Raw genomic sequence first — 21,831 nt, forward strand, 5'->3', positions numbered from 1 at the left:
AGGCCTTGAGAGCAAATTATAACTATTTTTAATGTCACCAACTTCCAATTGCTCTTTTCCCTTATTACTTTGCCACTTGCTGTAAAGAGCAGAAATAAGCTTTAAGCCAGACACCTATTGTTGGAAAAAGATGACTATTTTAGGTTCTTCTTTCGGTTTGATTTTTGCTTCAAATCGTAGCATTCTTCTTCCTTTTAGACAATTAAAGGGGAAAGAAGTGGAGAAGGCATTTAGGAAAGATGACTCTTCCATTATCACATCAGTGGCCACAAAGTCTCCACAAATTAGTTAAAAGGCGGGAAAAAAAAGCAAGATCTAAGGAAAAAATGGGTTTCAGAGCAAACATCCCTTCTCTCCCTTCTCCATCTTTTAGGTTGTAGGAAGTAATATATTGGGACAACTTGTACAGTTAAGCCTGGAGAAACTCAACCTAGAAGTCTTGAGTTTTTAAGTTATTTTTGCAGTAAACTCTATACTCCTAGTCTGCCTAACTTCAAAACCACCTGCCAACCTCTAGTCAATTCTGAGTTTCTGCCAACTGTGAAGACTCATCACAGAGGCCTCTCAGATCCGCGTTAAAGGGCCATTTACCACTGTCAGACTTCAAGAACCCAGATCCCTTGACTCAGCCAATGCTGAAATAATGTGCTACCAAGGAGAGCCCTAGAGAAACAAGCAGAAAAACACCAATTACAAAATTTTATTTGAGCTGGGTAGTGGTGGTACACACCTTTAAGCCCACCACTCATGAGGCAAAGGCAGACCAGATCTCTGAGTTTGAGACCAGCCTGGTCTACAGAGTGATATCTAACAGCCAGGGCTACACAGTCAGTTAAACCCTGAGGGGAGGGAGGGAGAGAGGGAGTTCATTTTAAATTCATTACAGAAATTATATAATTTATAGAAATTAACCCAATTATATATTTTCCTCCAATTGTTTGCCTCAGAGGACTATACCACATCTTGTTCCATGTCTCCTCTGTGTATTAACTATTTTCATTTGAAGACCAACTGGAACCTGTTCTTGGTCCCTCTCTCTACTTGGTCTGCCCCTGGATGATCTGCTGGCTTCTTGACAATACTTCTTTATATATCATAACAATGGAAGTCTGCTTATGAGTGAGGGAAAGAATGACTTTAAGCTAACATAGCCATGTCATTTACCTTGAGCTTCTTTTACACAAAATGAATTGGCTTACTAAGGCAATCAAGGAGAAAGCTGAAACCATCATTTTCTAAAGATTTTCAAGGTAAAAAAACCCAGAGGGATGATCTTTTGTCAGTGTCTAAGGCTTGGTTAACTGTCTTAATTCAGTATGATTAATGGCTTTTAAAACTCTGGGGCACCAAGTTTCTTCATGCACTGTATTATGAATGCTGTAAGTGAGGTGTTCTTCAAGCGAACATCATAACCTGCACACAGAACACATCGACAGATGATATGCATCATGTCACTCCAGTAGTATGAAAGACACTTACAGGTGAAGCCCTCAGCTCATTTAAATAGACACATCCATTGCTTACAAAATAAACATCTCATCACACAAACAATTTTTCTTTCATCAAAAAATGACATTCTATTCTTCCTGCTTTACTTGTGACTGTGGCTCCAATAGAGATTCCTTTGAGTCAAATAAATTCAGTAATAGTTCATTTTTATCCAATGCAAATTTAAATCATAGAATTTAGAAACCTCTTTGCATTTTAATTTTTAGTGACTAGAAAATATTAAATAGAAAAAGAAAGTATCAGTGCATGGGGAGATTGTTGAAGCTTTGTATGTTTTTTTCTTGTTTTTTTTTTTTCCGAGACAGGGTTTCTCGGAAAACCTGCTTTTTGGTTCCTGTCCTGGAACTAGCTCTTGTAGACCAGGCTGGCCTTGAACTCACAGAGTTCCACCTGCCTCTGCTTCCCGAGTGCTGGGATTAAAGGCGTGCACCACCACCGCCAGGTTTTTTCTTGGTTTTTTGAGACAGGTTTTCTCTGTGTAGCAAACCTTGCATGCTCTTTTTTTCTGCAGTTCTTCAGGATTGTGAACTGTCGGCTGGGTTTTCTTTTATGTCTAAAAGCCACTTATGACTGGGTACATATTATATTTGTCTTTCTGGGTCTGGGTTACCTCACTCAATATGATGTTTTCTAGATCCATACATTTGCCCGAGAATTTCAAGATGTCATTATTTTTTTTTCCACTGTGTAGTACTCCGTTGTGTAATGTACCATATTTTCCTAATCCATTCTTCAATCGAGAGGCATTAAGGTTGTTTCCAGGTTCTGGCTATGACAAATAATGCTGCTATGAACATAGTTAAGCACATGGCCTTGCATAATCTTAAAGAAGACAAATTTCAAGTTCTACCACCCAATGAATTACATAAAATTTGGTAGATTTCTACCATCTGAAGTGAGCAAGATGAAGCCTTCCATCTTTACTCAAAAGTAGAATAAACACAAATGTTGACCACAAACTATAAAATCACTGTAAAACGTGTACTGAAAGAATTAGTCTTTCTCTATGGATAGAGTAAAAAAGAACCTAAAACCTTTTCCAAAGCCTGGTTTGATCCCCAACACAAAGGCTAAAGATGAATCCATTACTGTACAGTCCAGAGGCTTTTACTTGATATCCATTTGCCTTCAAGGCTGCACTCAGGAAGGCAGACATGCCTCAAGTATTGGGTTCTCCCTAGCTAGGTCAGCCAAATCCCAAGGCTTCCCTGCTCCCCCAGGCCATTAGGATAAAGCCATAACATAGTGCTAACAGCCAAAGGGAGTCCCATCAGGGAAGCATCCTCATGGCACTGCTACCTGAAATGATTTGCTCCAAATGCGTTCTCTGTAACTCCTATTGACACACTCAGTTGAAACTGGTGTAACTACTATGTCACACCACCTGAAATGGGTGGGATTGGTGTGATGTATGACTCAGAAGATGACAGGAAATCAGAGTTACTAAAATTGAAGAACAAAACAAGGAACTCCGTAAGACAAGTGCAGGCGCTTGCTCTGCCAACCTCTTTCCCTCAATAAACTAAGCAGCTCCAACTAGTGAAACAATCACAAATGATAGTTTTGATAGAGTCAAATAATTTAAGTAGAAAGTACCTGTCCTCTGAAGTTTACTTCATTCTAGATGGGGATTATGTCATTTCAATTCTTTTTTTTCTTCTCCAAGGGAAATAATGAGTTTAATTTTACATGGTTGATATGTGTTTATGATAGATTAAAAAAAGAATACCACAGGAGGCCTTTATTCACGGAAAATAAAACAGTTTCAGAGAATGCACTGATAGTCATTGGAATTTTTTTTCCTACATTTCTTTTCTATGTTAAGAATACTTGATGATGTGACTCAGCTATCTCTTAATAATGTAAGGCTTCTTTGGTGCAGTAAAAAAAGGCAAAAATTAATTCGGGAGGGGAAAGAAATGAATACAAAGATGTGTGATCATTGGGGGATTGATATCAGTCATTAATAATCATCCTAGGAATGTTGAGTAGCACAGACCTCGGTAACCTGGCAACATTTTCCTTAGCACAAGATCTGTGACAGATGAAAAATCCATTCGATTTCTTCTCCTGCTAATACAATGCATAACTTATACCTCGGATAAGTTTTACAGCTAAATCTCTAGAAGCCAAGTACAGTGATCGGAGGCAATGACTTTTTACAAAGTACAGCCTTAGGGGGCAATGACCTCGAGAAGTTTATTTATTGAACTGACTGCATCGTCTATAATTGTCTCTATGAAAAGGCTGTTAACACAATAGAGTGTCTTCAGCAATAGGGACTTACCTTTAACCACTGGGAGGCAACCAAGAGCAACAGCAATAGCTGGTACTGTCTTGCGAGTCTCTTGGGCTCCCTAACCAACAACTGGGGGTGGGGGGTACAAAAAACAAAACACAAACATGCCTAGTACTGGGGATCTTTTGTTAGTCTATGTCTGTTGCAGTCAGCATTGTGAGCCCAAGTGGTATAATTTCATTTAAAGTATATACATACTTTAGATAATTCCTTGTGGGTTTTTTTTTTCAAAGAACCTTGTTGTTATTTTCTCCCTTGTCCTTCTGTATTGGCTTTGCTACCCTTTTTCTCCCAAATTCTAACTCCCCACTGCTGGCTCTGAAACTCACTCCCAAACTCGCTCGTTTACCTTCCTATTTTGCTCCTCCATGTACCTTACAACTTACCTCCCACACCACCTCATTAGTAGCTCTTCACACACACTTTCAAGAAGAACCCATCTGTTTCCATGTGTCTTCACCTTTCCCCAGTGTGAAAACCTTCAAACATGACTCTTCCTCACTGTCTGCAACTGATCTTTATCCTCATGTCACCAAAATATCTCCTCTCCTCTCTGGTTTTCCAACAAAATTAGCCACCAGCCCTCCAGTCCTTGGCTGCCCTTTCCACGTGCCCCAATCCCCACTGTTCTTTACTTGTTAAATAGTTTTCCTTCCTTTTTGACATATCCTTCTGACAACTACTCTTTCGATATTCACTCTCTCCTAAGAACTGCTCAGGAAACAGTTGGTGCAGCCATCAACGGGAACCTTAAAGAAAGCCCCAGTATTTCTTTGAAAGTGTCTCATCATTTCCATAAATGTATCAAATTCTAGCTCTACACTCCCATAGCCTGCTCTTTAATGCAGTCCCACTTTTCCCTGAATCAGTCTGCACTTCATCTCGTCCTTGACATTAGTAATTCTTACAATTAATGCATGCATGCTCAAGTCATTCATATAGAAGTATATGAGATGTTCCCTGACTTATGATTGGTTTGTGATACAGTTATGTTCCAATAACCCACCTTAAATGAAAATTTTTCAAGCTAGTAATGTGTTTAACACATTTAGCCTATAGAAGACCATAGCTTAGCAACATAGTACATAAGAATATCAGTTATATTTCCTGGTGATGATGCTGTGGAACTGAGCTGTAGGTCTCTTCCAGTGCCCAGCATATCTGGAGACTATGTAGCTGCATATATCCATTCTGTCAAAAGAACAAAGTTCAAGAGCCTATGTGTGCTTCATATTGGGCATGCTTTTTCATTATTGTGAAACCAAAAAACCTACAAGGAAAGCCACAACTAAGCAAGCAACCATCTGTGGTTTTTATTATATATATTATTCAATATAAATAATATGCATAAAAGCATATTGAAAATTTTCCAACTATTTTGTAAGTTCGTTAAGGGATAACATATTTCTACCTTAAATCTCAAGACACGGGTGGTGGTGGCGCACACCTTTAATCCCAGCACTTGGGAGGCAGAGGCAGGCGGATCTCTGTGAGTTAGAGGCCAGCCTGGTCTACAAGAGCTAGTTCCAGGACAGGAACCAAAAAGCTACAGAGAAACCCTGTCTCAAAAATAAAAAAAAAATAGTAAAAAATAAAAAAAAATCTCAAGACACACACCAATAATATAAAATTACTTTGGGAATGAATCAGCAAGAATGCCATTAGAAGAGGATTATTTATTTATCCATAAATAGAGCAAAGATAAAATGTCAACTCAGTTCCTCCCTGCAATAATAAAGGATAACTTTTATTGAACACTTTGTGTTCTGGCCATCATTTAAGTCCTTCCTTTACACACATTTAACCTCAATATTCCTGTAAAAAAGGTACTATTATAATCCCCCATTTTTCACATTTTAAAATTGAAGCATCTAAAAGCAAAGTAAGTAGTCAAAGACAGTAAATAATGGTATCGGAATTCAAATCCAACCAAGCTTGATTCTAAATCAAAAGTTATTATCTACTTTATCATTCTATTTCATGATTATGAATCTCCAGATCTAGACCTCAGACACTACTGACTGCCTCTGTCCTGTTAACTTTCCTAAGTAACTACATGTTACATCTTTAACTGTAAATCAAAACTCCTAATAAGTTCATGAGTAAGACTTCTGTTGGCATCTTTAATGCAGAGTGACCTTATAATTTTTCATCCAAATCAAGGCACCATTGGGAATGGAATAGATGCTGTATCTCTTGTTTATTGCTGTATAACAAATTACCTCCACATTTTAGCTGCTTCAAGCTGCAAACATATTATCTCACCCACCGCAGGGTCATGAATCTGAGAGACATTTATTTAGCTCCATGATTCTGCCTCAGAGACTCTTGAATTTGTAGTCAAGATCTAGTCCCCGCCTGAGGTGATGACACAAGGCTGGAGGCCAGTCTCTTCTCAGTTCAGTAGCCCCACCACCACCAAACACACACACCAGCCACACCAGGCTGCTCTTGAGAAGGAATCTGGTTCTCCCTAGAGTGATGCTGGTGGAAAGTGGCGGAGACAAAAAAAAAAAAAAGGAAGGAAGGAAGAGAGAGGCAGTTTTACAGTCTAATCCGAGTTCTAGCATATTATCCTTTTTTTTTTTCTTATTTCACTGTTATGTGGACTTGGCATGATATTATAGGAGGGATCCTATGATGAGTGTACTATGTGGCCGATTGTAGCATGAATTCTAGTAGGTCTTAATAATAAAAGTCCGAAGTCAGGGATTGCATTGAATCTATAAATTGCCTTTGGTAGAATTGCCATTTTTACTATGTTGATCCTCCCAATCCAAGAGCAAGGGAGGTCCTTCCATTTTCTGGTATCCTCTTCAATTTCTTTCTTCAATGCCTTAAAGTTCTTGTCAAATAGATCTTTCACTTCCTTGGTTAGAGTTACCCCAAGATATTTTATGCTGTTTGTGGCTATCGTGAAAGGTGAAGCTTCTCTGATTTCCCTCTCTGCTTCCATATCCTTTGTGTATAAGAGAGCGACTGATTTTTTGGAGTTGATCTTGTATCCTGCCACATTACTAAAGGTGTTTGTCAGCTGTAAAAGTTCTTTGGTGGAGTTTTGGGGGTCGCTTATGTACACTATCATATCATCTGCAAATAACGAAAGTTTAACTTCTTCCTTTCCAATTCGAATCCCCTTGATCCCTTTATGTTGTCTTATTGCTATTGCTAGAACTTCAAGCACTATATGGAAGAGGTATGGTGAGAGTGGACAGCCTTGTCGTGTTCCTGAGTTTAGTGGGATGGCTTTGAGTTTCTCTCCGTTTAATTTGATGTTAGCTGTCGGCTTGCTGTATATAGCTTTTATTATATTTAGGTATGACCCTTGTATCCCTAATCTCCCCAATACTCAAGGTGATGTCCCCAGTTAGTCCCTTGGGCAGCTGAGGATAGGGAACCTGAAATGACCCTATCCTAGAGCAATACTGACGAATATCTTGCATATCACCATAGAACCTTCATCTGGTGATGGATGGAGATAGAGACAGAGACCCACACTGGAGCACTGGACTGAGCTCCCAAGGTCCCAATGAGGAGCAGAAGGAGGGAGAACAGGAGCAAGGAAGTCAGGACCACGAGGGGTGCACCCACCCACTGAGACAGTGGGGTTGATCTATTGGGAGCTCACCAAGGCCAGCTGGACTGTGACTGAAAAAGCATGGGATAAAACCGGACTCTCTGAACATGGCGAACAATGAGGTCTGATGAGAAGCCAAGGACAATGGCATGGGGTTTTGATGCTACTTCATGTTCTGGCTTTGTGGGAGCCTAGCCAGTTTGGATGTTCACCTTCCTAGACATGGACGGAGGGGGGCGGACCTTGGACTTACCACAGGGCAGGGAACCCTGACTGCTCTTTGGACTGGAGAGGGAGGGGGAGAGGAGTGGTGGGAGGGGGAGAAGGGTGGGAGGAGGGGGAGGGAAATGGGAGGCTGGGAGGAGGCGGATACTTTTTTCTTCCTTTTCTCAATAAAAAAAATTAAAAAAAATAAAGTCCGAAGTCAGATATAGGAGAAAATGCTGATAGATCAGAGAAGAAGGAGCAAATCTACAGCCACCTTGCCTCTCCATTTCCCAATCAAAAAGAGAGAGTTCCTGTTGTCCTCCCACCTATCACTCCTCTCTCCACCCAGCCACATCACTTCCTGTCTGTCTGTACAGACCTCCAGACCTCTATGGTTAGCTAGTGGCTAGCTCTGCCCTCTTCAGGCAAGCTTTATTTGTACAAACAAGATATCACCACAGCAGATCATCAAGCACAGGTTTGGGGAGGTGCAAAGGGTGAGGCAGAATCTCACTCTATGTAGCTCTGGCTACCCGTAGATCAGGTTGGCCTTGAACTCACAGAGATCCGCCTGCCTTTACCTTCTGAGTGCTGAAATTAAAGGCATGTTACAAGCCACTCATTTGTTAATAATAGTTATTCAAGGGTATCAGGATTTTACATAAAGATAGTCCAGACAAAAAAACAGGGTACATTGCTCCACCTTTACCCTATATCTGGATTACATATATTTATATTAGCAATTTTCTACTTTTGAAATTATTTAATTCTGTAACCAAGTCCCTGATAATCCATAGTTCCCGATAACCCATAGTATGGGTAACTGCACTAACTGCCTTTTTCTTACCCACAGAATCCTTCTCCTGCTGTTGATGTGGAAGCTCCCAGCGGCCATCAACCATTGTGTTCTCAACCTTCTCTCTTCAACATTAAACAGTTGCTTCTTTGTGTACCTTACCATTTCATCCAGCCCCCTAAACATCACAGGTCTTCTTGGCAATCTAGGTTTATAAATGGTTGTAAAAGGTTTGAGGACCTTGTAAAACATTGATAAATATTGAAGTCTCATTTCTTTAAGATTTAAGATGTTTCTTCTTAAAATAAATTACCAAGTTATAAACATGGTATTTTCTGTGGCATATCAATCTGCTGAGAGAAGAAAGCATGAAAAACTAAACGTAAGTTGTTAGCAACCATAAATTGTTAATGGTAACAGGTTCTCTCAACCTTAGGTTATTTTTTTTTTTCATGGGTTTTCTTAATAAGTTGCAGGTGAATTTGGGCCTGGCTAAAGATAACTCTAACCTACTCTCTGAGTCTTCAGATGAAAAAAAAAAATAAAGCATAAATAATGTAGCTGGGATAAGGGATTTGGTTTTCAGGAGAATTAGCTCTTTTTTGTTAGATAAAAGCCAAGTATTATGAATACCTACCTACCCATTGACAGAAGACAAGGAAAAATTGAGAAATGGTATTGGCTCATGATTTATTATAATAAGCCAAATATGTCTGAAAACATCACTTTCTTTCCAGAATCACTGAGGTCAAAGCAACAAAAGCAAAACAGTTGGCTTTAAATTATTTGGTACTCTGAACATTTTTTTTTTAGCCATGTGCATATTATACATTACTCTATGCTCAGCAGGAGAATGGAGTAGCTGCCTCTTATACAGCAATGGCCATCATTATATCATAGAGAGGTCATTTGTGGAGCTAAGTTTAAACCCTGAGCCTAAGCATGATTTGGTGCTATTGCTATATTGATGTGTTGGAGAGAGAAGTGGAGAGAAGAAGGGAAGGAAAGGGAGAAAGACACTGACTCTGACTAAATCATTTCCCTCTAATTGTTTGTTCAACCCCCTGACCAAAGGAAGGTGAGAACTGACTCTCTGAAGAATGAAAACGACTATAAACTTCCCATAAATATCAAACAAGAAAACACACGAACCAAGAGGAAATAAGAACAAAGCACTTCTCTAATCTCTTCCATGATTCACCGCTCACATTCACCCAGTTTCTAGCAGCATCTTGACACATCCTGTTAGTAAGAATAAGAGAGAATTGCGTGGCCGGGATACAGTAGCTGGCCCTTCCTCTTCCTTTCTGTTGTGCTGAGGAAGCAAGTGTGCCATATTCTGGAGGTTTCCCCCTGTTTATAATCTATCATGTTTATACCCAGATACTTATTTTCATCTCAGCTTGAAAACAAAGTTGATGCCATCTGAAGCTGACTTGACCTTGCCAAAGGCTGCAAGATTCTTGCAGGAGTGCAAGTCTTCATCAGTTACTTGAATACAGTTTCCCTAGTGAAGTCCTCTAGGGTCAAGTCTCTTGCCCACCCTAAAGTGGCTCCCTTAACTAAGAATTGTGGTTCCGTGCTCCCCTATCCACCTTTCCTTTATCCCAATTCTCCTGTTTCCCAGGTCCCCCCTCCTTCCCTTCTACCTTTTCTCTCCCCATCTCCCCTTACCCCCATCCCACCCCACCCCCAAGATCCCATTTTCTCCCCGGAAATTTGGTCTACTTTCCTTAGCCAAGAGGACAACTATATGTTTTTCCTTGGGTTCACCTTCTTACTTAGCCAGCTGGACTGTGACCGAAAAAGCATGGGATAAAACCGGACTCTCTGAACATGGCGAACAATGAGGGCTGATGAGACACCAAGGACAATGGCAGGGGGTTTTGATCCTACTTAATGTGCTGGCTTTGTGGGAGCCTAGCCAGTTTGGATGTTCACCTTCCTAGATATGGACGGAGGGGGGAGGACCTAGGACTTACCACAGGGCAGGGAACCCGGACTGCTCTGTGGACTGGAGAGGGAGGGGGAGAGGAGTGGGGAGAGGGGGAGAAGGGTGGGAGGAGGGGGAGAAGGGTGGGAGGAGGGGAAGGGAAATGGGAGGCTGGGAGGAGGTGGAAACTTGTTTTTTTGTTTATGTTTTTTTTTCTTCTTTTCGCAATAAAAAAAAAAAACCAGCATGCCATAACCCTAAGTGTGCAATATTGGCATACAGTAGAGATAGAACCAACAGCTCTCTTACTGGACTTTCCATGGGCATGGGATGAGACTTTTTTTTTCCCTTACATCATCACCAGCTTTGTTGCCTTTGGTTTTGGGTTTTTTTGGGGGGAGGGGGACATGACAGCCACTCGGACTGGGATTAAAAAAACTCTCAAAATAATTTTTTCTTGGATTTCTCTGATGGCAAAATATATTGAACGTTTAAGAAAATATTTGGTTTCTTCTCTTGAAAACTGTCTGTGAAGTTCATTAACCTATTTATTGATTGGAAGATTTGAGGTTTGAAGTGTTTATTTTATGCAGTTCACAGAAGAAATAGATAAAGAATATCTGTGATTATTAAATAAATACTAAGAAGATAGTGTGTTTTTTTTCCTCCGGGTAAATAGAATTTCTGAAAATTTTGCTCAATTTTATTTATTAATGTTAACTGTTGGCTTGATGACTATTTCTTCAACATACTCTTGCTTAACATATATATGACAAAAACAAGCTGAAAATCGCTGAGACACAGATCAGTGGAAAACAGCCCTGATACTCAGGCTCCAAGGCAGATGAGGAGATGCCTGCTGAGAACTTTGCCACATCATACATCACCTTTTCAACCATGGACTCGCCAGTCTATTTATCTTTCAGGTAAATAAACCATCAATTAGAGCCACTGCCTGATCGTACACACACACACATACACACACACACACACACACACACACTCCCTAAAGTCATTACCCAACAACAGACTTGTTCAACATTTCCCTGCCTCTTGACACTCAGGCACTCTCTTTTCAGGGAATGATAACCACTACTGTAATAGTTTGATGTTCCATTTCAAAAGTATCTGTGATTGTAAATATCTACTTTTTAGGATCTGTAGATATATTTTTACACACACGCAATCTACTTTCTAGAATTCTCAAAATATATTTGTTTACATCTCTTAGAAAAAAAGAAAAAACTTCTTGAATTTTGTATGTGTGGTGTAACATCGGAAGTTGGTTTTCTGTAAGCCTTACCTTCCCATGAAGCAAATGAATGTGAAAAGGGGGGTTTATCAGTCTTCACAAGATAGAACACCAACCACTATGGCTCAGAGGGGGGAAATGGACTTTACAAACTCCTATTGCTTATAACTCTCCTAGAAAAACGAAATCTGTCTTCTGTCGAGGATAAGAAAAAAATAAGGTATAAAACCTATTGTATGTCAAGGCCATCACCCTTTCCAGGCTGTGTATCCTATTGGTTTGTCCTTGCACTGTTGACTCGGTTCCTTATAACACCTGGAAGGAGGTTGTGATCCCCCAGTCTTTGTCCGTTGCTCTACTAGTCATGACACATCCCTCTACTGAAGATGGGATACTGCATCTGCTGCATCTGGGATACTGCGATGGGAACACAAGTAACACCTTCCTCAGTATCAACACTCATCATTTATCACTACTCTACATGTGTGTTAACCACCGCAGATGCTAAACTGACCTGGCGCCATCTCTCACTGTGAATCATAATGCCCTTTCTTACCTCACCAGTTAGTAGATATTCATTATCAGGAGCCTAACACTTTTTTTAAAAAGTTAATTCCAATCCTTTATCTAAAAATAAAAACATTAACTGCTACCCCATGTTGTGCTGGTAAACCATTAAAACCAAGCTCCTAAGGTATACTGCTTTTATAGCACAGATATTGAAATGTGACCCTTATCATTACAGACTGATTGAAAAACAGAAATCTTATAGCATCCCAGCATGCAGTCAGCTTTAAAGATTAAAAAAAATAAAAAAGAGTAAAGAATAATGAATTGCCAAGGCAGTTGACACTAAAAAGTGCTTAATTTAAAAAGCATTTCCCATAGTTGCAGTTCAAGATGTTGATGTTCATAGCTAAATTAGTTTACAACTCACCTGCATGAAATTCCTTAATTATATAATTACTACTATGTATACACTTTAAAGAGGCCAGACAACTTCCAGAATAATTACTTGTTTTTTGGCTTTAATCTGCAATTCCCTGAAACAGCATATCATTTTTCTTTAATAAACAGCCAAGCTTCACGTTAGGGTAGAGGTCAAAAACTATAAAACCTTTCCCTTCCCTGTCTCAAAGTCCAAAATTGGCATCTTCATAACAACACCAAAACACTGTGGTGAACTGGAGGAGGACATCTCCCAGAGGTGTTTGAACACTTGGTCTTCATTTGGTCATGCTGTTTGTGTAACTTAAGGAGGTGTGATCTTGCTGGAGGCTGTATGTCAAAAGTCTTGTGCCATTTCCAGTTCGCCCTCTCCACTTCCTGCTTGCAATTCCAGATGTGAGCTTTCTGCCCTTGGCTTTCAGCTCGAGCCCTCATATGTATCACCTGCTGTCACGCTGCTTCTGCCATTATGGACCCTAAACTTCTTTCTGGAACCATTAGCACACTAAGCTCTCTCTTCTGTAAGCTGCCTTCACAGGAAAGTAACTCATGCAAATATTAGTAAGAGAAAAAAGCATTCAAAATATTTATTCAGAGATCTACATAAGGTCATATTTTTGTGCTTGAGCTTGATGAAGAATAGTCAGCAATGTATAAATGTCATTGAATAACCAAAAAAAAGATATCAAATGAGGGTCTCTTGAAATAGTTCAACTGGTAAAGCGCTGGCTATGCAAGCCTGACAACCAGAATTCAATATACATAGTGTGTGTGTGTGTGTGTGTGTGTGTGTGTGTGTGTGATATGTGTGTATATAATATAAAACGTTTGCGGTTAAAAAAATCAAAATATAGCTATCTATATTATCTATATAATATAAAATTGCCTTAAGCAAAAAGGATATAGAACCATTCGAGCACTTTTTAAAAAATGCCTCTGTTACAATGAGAACTTCATGAACTCCAAATTTATGACTATACTAAATACACCATTTATTCTGTGAAATTCAATGACTTACACCTGGAAAATTTAGGCATCTCAGTCAGATTCTTAATTCTGTAAAAAAAAAATATGGAGTCATTTATAAAACTATTATAATGAAGGACTGGAGAAATGTGTCAGTGGTTAGCAGCATGGAAGACTGAGTTAGGTTCCCAGAAACCATAGGAGATTTCACATCCATCCATTATCCCAGTTCCATGAGACCCAGTACCCTCTTCGGACTCTACAGGCACCACACATACACAGGTGCATATATGTAACATGGAGGCAAAACACTAATGCACATAAAATAAATTAACCTAAAAAAGCTTTTATTTTTTTTCTCTTTTAAGATTTAATTTATTCATTATGTATATAGTGTTCTGTCTGCATGTATGTCTGCGGGCCAGAAGAGGACACCAGATCCCATTACAGATGGTTGTGAGCCATCACGTGGTTGCTGGGAATTGAACTCAGGACCTCTGGAAGAGAAGCCAGTGCTCTTAACTACTGAGCCACCTCTCCAGCCCTAAAAAAGCTTTTAAACCACTATAATGGACTCTCAATCTCATATAAATTCAAAAATACATAGCATCATATAGTTGTGGTAATAATATAACACAAAATTATGTGAATCTCTCATTCATGTAGCTTAAATTGGGCTTTGCCAAGACACATGACCAATACTTTATAAGCTAGGGTGAGCACTGGGTACAGAACGGCATCAGAGCTGCATCAGCATTGTAAAAGGGAAACTTAAAAGTTCTTAAAAGGCTCTGCAAGCCCTACTAATGACCTAATTTCTCTCACTAAATTTGGGGAACTCAAGGCTAAGCAACACTGTATAGGTAAAACCCAGCTTCTTTAATGAGCATACAAAGTAACAAATTTCCTTGTCACATGTCAGACATACTTAATTTCGGTTGTCTCTGTGCCCCCCTTGCCCCTGCTGTGCTCTCCCACACTCAGAATCCTCCCTTCCACCTTCATATCGTGTGTGTTGTGCCGTCCTCCCTTCAAGCCTGTTTTTATCCATCCATGAACTCCTTACTGGTTTTCTGGCCTCTCCTTACACTTACCCTCACATGAATATATCTATATAAAAATTGGAAGCTAGGATCTACATATATGCGAGAACGTATGGTATTTGTCTTTCTAGGTTACCTTGCTTAATATTGTTCCGCTCCATTCATTTTCCTGAAAATTCCATAGTTTTACTTTTCCTTGTGGCTGAGTAGAATTCCATTGCGTGAATACACCACCTTATTATTATCTATTCATCTGCTGATAGACATCAAAACTGATTCATTTCTTGTGAAAATAGCAGCAATAAACATGAGTGTGTAGAGAGGTCCACGGTAGAATGTGAAATCCTTTTCATATTTTCCCAGGAATGGCATGTTTAGCTTTTTGAGAAATCAGTAACTCTATTCTGATAGTGAATATACCAGGCATTCATTCCTACCAACATCTCTTTGCTCACACTTTAAAAAGAGTTATTTCCCCAGGATTTGTTATTCTTTCTTCTTTTGAGCACAGCCATTTTGATTGGGATGAGATGGAAGCTCAAATCAGTTTTAATTTCTGTCTCTGTTATAGTTAAAAATTTTATACACTTTAAAGATATACATCAGTCATTTATAACTCCTCTTTTGTTAACTGTCCACTTCCTTGGCATTTTTGTGGGCTCAAGTATTTAATTGTCTGCTATGAAACAATCCTTCTACACACTGTGTGAATATAGGTCACTGTGATTGGTTTAATAAACAAGCTGAGTGCCCAATAGCTGAACTGGATAAAGGTAGGCAGGAAAGTCAAACTGAGAATGATGGGATGGGGAAGGGAGGAGTCAGAGGAGTCGCCAGCCAGATGCTGAGATAGTGGGAGATGAACATGCCATGCTAATAAAGGTACCACTATGTAACAGGACATAAATAAGAAATTTGGGTTCAATTAAAATGTAAGAGTTATCTACTAAACTGAGAAGTAGTGGTGCATGCCTCTAATCCCAGCACTTGGGAGGCAGAAGCAGGCTGATCTCTGTGAGTTTGAGTCCAGCCTGGTCTTCAAGAGCTAGTTCCAGGACAGGCTCCAAAGCTACAGAGAAACCCTGTCTCAAAAAACCATAAAAAAGAGTTATCTAGTAACAATCCTGAGCTATCAACCGAGCATTTATAATTGATATTAAGCCTCTGCCTGATTATTTGAGAGCAGCTGCAGGACAAAAAAACTCAACCTACGTTTGTACAACTTTATATATTGTAAAGGGGTGTTAGATTTTTGACAAATGCCTTTTCTATATGTGATGTCCTGGAAAGATTTAGGTATGGAAATTGCATATCTCAACATAGTAAAGGCAACAGTTTGCAGAAACACCATAGTCAAAATCAACTTAATGGAAAGAAACCCAAAGCAATTCCATTGAAATCAGAAGTAACACAAGATTGTCCATTCTTTTCATACGTATTCAATATAGTACTTGAAATCTTAGCTAGAGCAATAAAAGGGATGCAAATTATAAAGGAAAAAGTCGAAGTATCTTTGTTTATAGATGATATTATAGTATACGTAAGTGACCCTAAAAATTCCACCAGGGAACTCCTATAGTATATTGAATCATCCCTGCAGCTCTGGGATGACGCCTACTTGATCATGGTGGGTGATGTTTTTGATTCAGTTTGCAAGTACTTTAATGAGAATTTTTGCACCTGTGTTCATAAGGGAATTTGGTCTGTAATATTTTTCTTTGTTGAACCTTTACGTGGTTTGGGTATCAGGATAACTATGGCCTTGTAAAATAAATTAGACCATGGTCTTTATGTTTCTCTTTTATGCAATAATTTGAAGAATATTGTCATTATCTCTTCTTTCAAAGTCTGTCCTGGCCCTAAGCTTTTTCTTTTTTTGGCGGGGGGGGGGGGGGAGGACACTTTTAATGACCACTCTATTTCACTAGGGGTTATAGGTCTGCTTAAATTGCTTATCTGATCTTGATTTTACTTTGGTAAGTGCTATGTATCAAGAAAATTATCCAGCTTCCCTTTGTTGTGAGGTTTGGACTTGGCAACTGTGGTGCTAAGCTGTTGGTTCATTCCTCTGGGTACTTGCAACATCTTATTCCATCACCGCCCCAGTCCTACATCAGCTCAGCCACCTGGAGATGTCAAAGCGTTTATGATGGTGCATGGCCAAACTTAAGCTAAGTACCTGAAGCCCTAGCTTCTTCCTCATCAGAAAAGATGGTTCAGTTATGAGGCAACCCTCCAGCAAGGCACTGCAAAAGTGTCTTGATTGGTTTAATAAACATTAAAATAAAGTGCCTTAAAATATCTATTTCTTTTCTGTTTTTCCAATTTAGTGCAGTAGAGGTTTTTAAAGTATGTCCTTATGATTCTTCTCAGGGTCTGTTGTTACAACCCCTTTTATATCTAGTTTTGTTAATTTGGATCTCTGTCTTTTAGTTTATTTGGATAGGCGTTTGTTAATCTTAGTGATTTTCATAAAGAATCAGTTGTGTTTCACTGAGGCTCTGTTTGGGTTTTGTTTGTTTCAATCTTAATTTACTTCAACCTTGTGTTTGATACATACATGTTAAGAATTGTCATGTCGCCGGGTGGTGGTGGTGCATGCCTTTAATCCCAGCACTCGGGAGGCAGAGGCAGTCTCTGTGAGTTAGAGGCCAGCCTGGTCTACAAGAGCTAGTGCCAGGACAGGCTCCAAAGCTACAGAGAAACCCTGTCTCGAAAAACTAAAAAAAAAAAAAAAAAAAAAAAAAAAAAAAAAAAAAAGAATTGTCGTGTCTTCTTAGTGGATTTTTCATTTGATGGGTATGTAGTTTCTGTCCCCATCTCCTTTGATTTGTTTTTGTTTGAAATCTATTTTGTTGGCTATTAAAATGGCTACACCAGCTTGCTTCGGTCCATTTGCTTGTAATATTTTTCCAACCCTTCACCTTGAGGTATGTAAAGAAGTGATCCTTGGACGTGGCAGAAGGATAGATGCTATTTTTGCATTCATTATGTTAGTCTGTATCTTTTTATTGAGATTGAGACCATTGATGTTGAGAAATGTCAATGAGCAGTCATTGTTGATTTCTGTTATTTTGCTGTTGTTGTTGTTGTTGTTGTTGTGATGGGCCTGGGTAGTAGCTGAGTCAGTCACTCCCTCACCCCACCCACCCCCACCCCAACAGCCGTAGAAGGTAAGGGAATGGTCCAGATATCCGGCTTGCGGAGGCTAACCAGGGGAAGGACCTCCTGCTGTGGTGGTTCTGAAGAGGTGGAGCCATCATTCCCTTGGCAAGCAAGGGGCAGGATCAGCTCTCCTGAGATATGGTGCCTGGTGAGGGAAGGGGCCAACTCAGAATGATGCTCCAACATCACTGTGGCCTCAGGCATGCAAAATCCATCTGCAAGGATTTTGGTGGAAACACAGGCCTCGGACATCAACAAAGACCCAAGCTACGATAGGACCATGGACCCAGATATAGCAGCATGGTCCCAGATGTCACCATGGTCTCAGATCTCAGGTGATAACACAGGTCACTCATATCAGTATAGCCCCCGGTGGCAGCACAAGATCTCAGGTGGCAGCCCAGACCACGGACATCCACACTGGTAACTCAGGCCACAGACATCAACAGAGACACCAGCTGCAGTAGGGCTATGGACCCAGTCGTGGCCCTGAGCAGCAGGACCTGACATCACCATGGCCTCACATTGGTGAGGTCTCTAGTTCCACCTCTTTCCACAGTGGACAAACCACTCTGCTTCACTTTCTCTCCAATATCTCCACCACATACTCTGTCTTTCCCATCCCTCCATGACATAGTCACTCACTGTAGAGGTCCCTGCCAAGGGGCCCAAGCCAACACTTGGGTGCCTTCTGGCCATTCCCTTCTAAACTATTTTTGACAAATATTTTTTTTCCTATTAGGATCTTCAAAGTGAAGTTGTTTAAATTTAAATCTAGAAATTATCTGTTCAATTTTGAATTTCGAGACCTGAAATATATTTGTTTGTTTTTTGTTTTTCCAGACAGGGTTTTTTGTGTAACAACCATAGCTGTCCTGGAACTGGTTCTGTAGACCCACAGGGATCCACCTACCTCTGCCTCCCAAGTGCTGCGATTAGTCACTGCCCCACTGAATTGTATTATTTTTTAAGATCTCTTTATCACACATACAGTGTTCTGCATGCAGAAATGCCTGCATGCCAGAAGAATCTCATCAGATCTCATTATAGATAGTTGTGCATCACCATGTGGTAACTGGGAATTGAACTCAGGACCTCTGGAAGAGCATACAGTGCTCTTAACCCCTGAGCCATCTCTCCAGCCCCTTTGAAATGTATTCGTAAAGAGTTTATATCTGTAATGAGAAAAAAAATGTTTAAAAAGCTTTCCAGAATCAGAAAGGATCAGTCTTCTAAAACACTCTTAGATAAAGGTTTGAATCCATCCCACATTTTCCCCTATTCTGGTCTCTCTAAATCTTGATGACTTCAGCAGTCTTCCAGATCACCACTCTGTAGTTCTGAGTACACCTCAGACCTGATAACCTCCTCAAGCTCAGCTTATTTTCTTTCTTTCTTTTTTTTTTTTTTTTTTTTTTTTTTGAAAGGACAGCCTGACTTTAATCAAGTTTCAGAAAGTCTGGTTTCAGCAGATGTACCAGGCAGGTGTAGGGCATTCTAGAAAACACTGAGGTGAGCAAAACAGCCAGCCTGACCTGTCTTTTGAACCGCGGCAAGTTACTTGGTCCAACTGACTTTAGGAATATCACAGTGCTCGGTGAGTGTGTCCAGGTGTCGGTTGAAGGCCTCCACTCTCTGCTTATGGGTTTTGGACGCCTTCTTCAGGATTCTTTCCATTTGCCGTTTCTCCTGCATCTTCTCGAAGGCCGCCTGCGCCGGCGTGCGCTTGTCCAGACAGCACCTCTTCTCCTACTCGCTCTTCTTACTCGTCCCCACGGCCTCCAGCAGCTTGGCCTTGTCTTTGTCCTTTTTCTTCTTCCGTTTTGTCACGCCCAGCTCCGTGACGCCTTTCAGCTTCAGGGGGCCCTTCTGGTCAGCTTATTTTCTTATCCTGCCTCTTATTAAAAAGATAAATGTCATCTGTGCATAAATTTTCAAGTCGGCTAATGTGCACCCACAAGTGTCATCATGACCAGTGTCTCACCTCCTCCTTTTCCTGCTAGTGTCTTTTTCTTAATGCAAATGATTAAATCTACCAGTTGTTCAAGCTTAAGGTGACTGCCCCTGCCCATGGGATCAACTATACTGTGGTGGTATCCAGTTTCAAGACAACCAGCACTGCAGAATTAAGACAGAGGGATACTGCAGACAGGATGGCAGGAGCCTTTGACCTCAGCTTGTAGAGGAAGAGGCAGGAGGATCTCTGGGAAGTCAAGGGCACTCTGGTCTACAGAGTGAGTTCCTAAACAGCCAGGACTACATAGTGACATCTTGTTTCAAAAAAAAAAAAGAAAAGAAAAGAAAAGGAAAAGAAAAAGAAAGAGAAAATAAAAGAAGAAAAAGAAAGGAAGAAAAGACAAAACAAAAAGACACCCAGAGAGATACTGACAATCCTTAGATTTGATCTTCTCAACATCATTATGGAGATTGAGTCTCATGAAGATGGTACGTGTTTCCTCATAACCACTTTACATTAAGACCTTACATTGCTTATTCAAATATTTGTTCTAGTCTTGCCAATTACAAAATCATTTTCTAAGCTGAGCATAGGTGGTGCGTATCTTTAATCCCAACACTCAGGAGGCAAAGGCAGGTGAATCCCTGAGTCCAAGGCCAGCCTGGTCTACAGAGTGAGTTCTAGGACAGCCAGGGCTACAGGAAGAATGTATAGAAAACACAAAAGCCATCAAACAACAACAAAAGCAAAAACAAAATCAGAGAAGACTGAGGTAAAATGAGACTTGTGAATTTCCTTTTCTTTTCATACCATGTGCTTTCCTGAGGCTGGAGCAAGACGTGTCACTCTCCCAACTTTACAATTTTTTAAATTTTCTTAAAGCAACCATATTTCTATAAGACCTGACTCATTTGTAGTGTTTGGATTCTTTTGGTTTTTTCCTTTTTGTTGATGTTGTTGTTGTTTGTTTGTTTGTTTGTTTGTTTTTCAAGACAGGGTTTCGCTGTAGCTTTGGAGCTTGTCCTGGAACTAGCTCTTGAAGATCAGGCTGGCCTCAAACTCACAGAGAACCACCTGCCTCTGCCTCCCGAGTGCTGGATTAAAGGCGTGCGCCACCACCACCTGGCTTGGATTCTGTGGAATTTTGTTTAACTGAAAACACAGTTACTCGTTGTGTTTTCAGTTCCTAAGGGCTAGAAGTTCAGGTAGGCACCCCTGAGCCCAAACTCAGAGTCCACTCCCAAAAGTCTATCAGTCTGGTCTGGTGCCCGTGGTGTTAGAAAGTCTGAGCTTTTAAAAGGAGTTAGAAAAAATGAGTCACTAGTTAAAAGGACTTGCTATTCTTGCTGAGGACTCAAGTTCAATGCAGTTCCCAGCACCCACAACGGGCCGCTCACAATAGCCTGTAACTCCAACTCCTAGGGCTCTGATACCCTATTCTGGATTCCATGTACGTGTGAACACACACAGTGAACACACACATGGTCATACCACACACACATTAAAATATAATTCAAAAACCAATCATTTCTTAAAAATCTGGAGCCCAGTGCTCGCTTCGGCAGCACATATACTAAAATTGGAACGATACAGAGAAGATTAGCATGGCCCAAGGGAAAAAAAAAATCTGGAGCCCGTTAGAGAACCCTGTGTATTCTTGGTGAATTCTGTTCTCCTGCCTCTCCTTCCTCATTGGAAGTCTAGGGTATGGATTCCCTGTGAGTCACATGACGCAATTCTGACACTTTTCTCTCCCTGGTGTCTGTTTCCCTCACATCTTAGCTGTTTCTCACTTTCAGCATTCTCTCTCTGGTAATCATTAACTCTGTAGTCTTACAGTCACAGACAATAGACAGAGACAAAAAGACCTGGATGACTTTTACTCATAATGTGGCCACGGAGAAGCTATAATAACCTCTGAGCTCTAACTTTCTCCTTTGGAAACTGAAGTTAATATTCTGGTACCTATTCACCTAACTGGTGCTTTGGCATTTTGGAGGTCACATTAGCTATGGACAAAACCAGGATTTGGATGAAGTCCGTCCAACTCATTATTCTCTACAAACTCCCAATGTACCTGTTCGTGTATTGAAATTCAATATTAAGTCATTTTCTATAGACTCCTTGTTCATGGAGTGTCCAAGAAAATAAGTTTCAAAGTTTCAAGAATCCAAATAAA

At 40.2% G+C, this 21,831-nt stretch overlaps 1 non-coding gene across 1 annotated transcript; it reads left to right on the forward strand.

Annotated features, from left to right (window-relative positions):
- Positions 1-21,201: 21,201 nt before the first annotated feature.
- Positions 21,202-21,308, forward strand: LOC121452651. The gene has a single exon (XR_005974895.1). It is a non-coding gene; the product is annotated as a U6 spliceosomal RNA (small nuclear RNA).
- Positions 21,309-21,831: the final 523 nt, after the last annotated feature.

This window comes from Microtus oregoni, unplaced genomic scaffold (assembly GCF_018167655.1).
Source record: "Microtus oregoni isolate MIOR12 unplaced genomic scaffold, Mior012 000009F_ref0000495, whole genome shotgun sequence".
Classification (NCBI taxonomy): Eukaryota; Metazoa; Chordata; class Mammalia; order Rodentia; family Cricetidae; genus Microtus; species Microtus oregoni.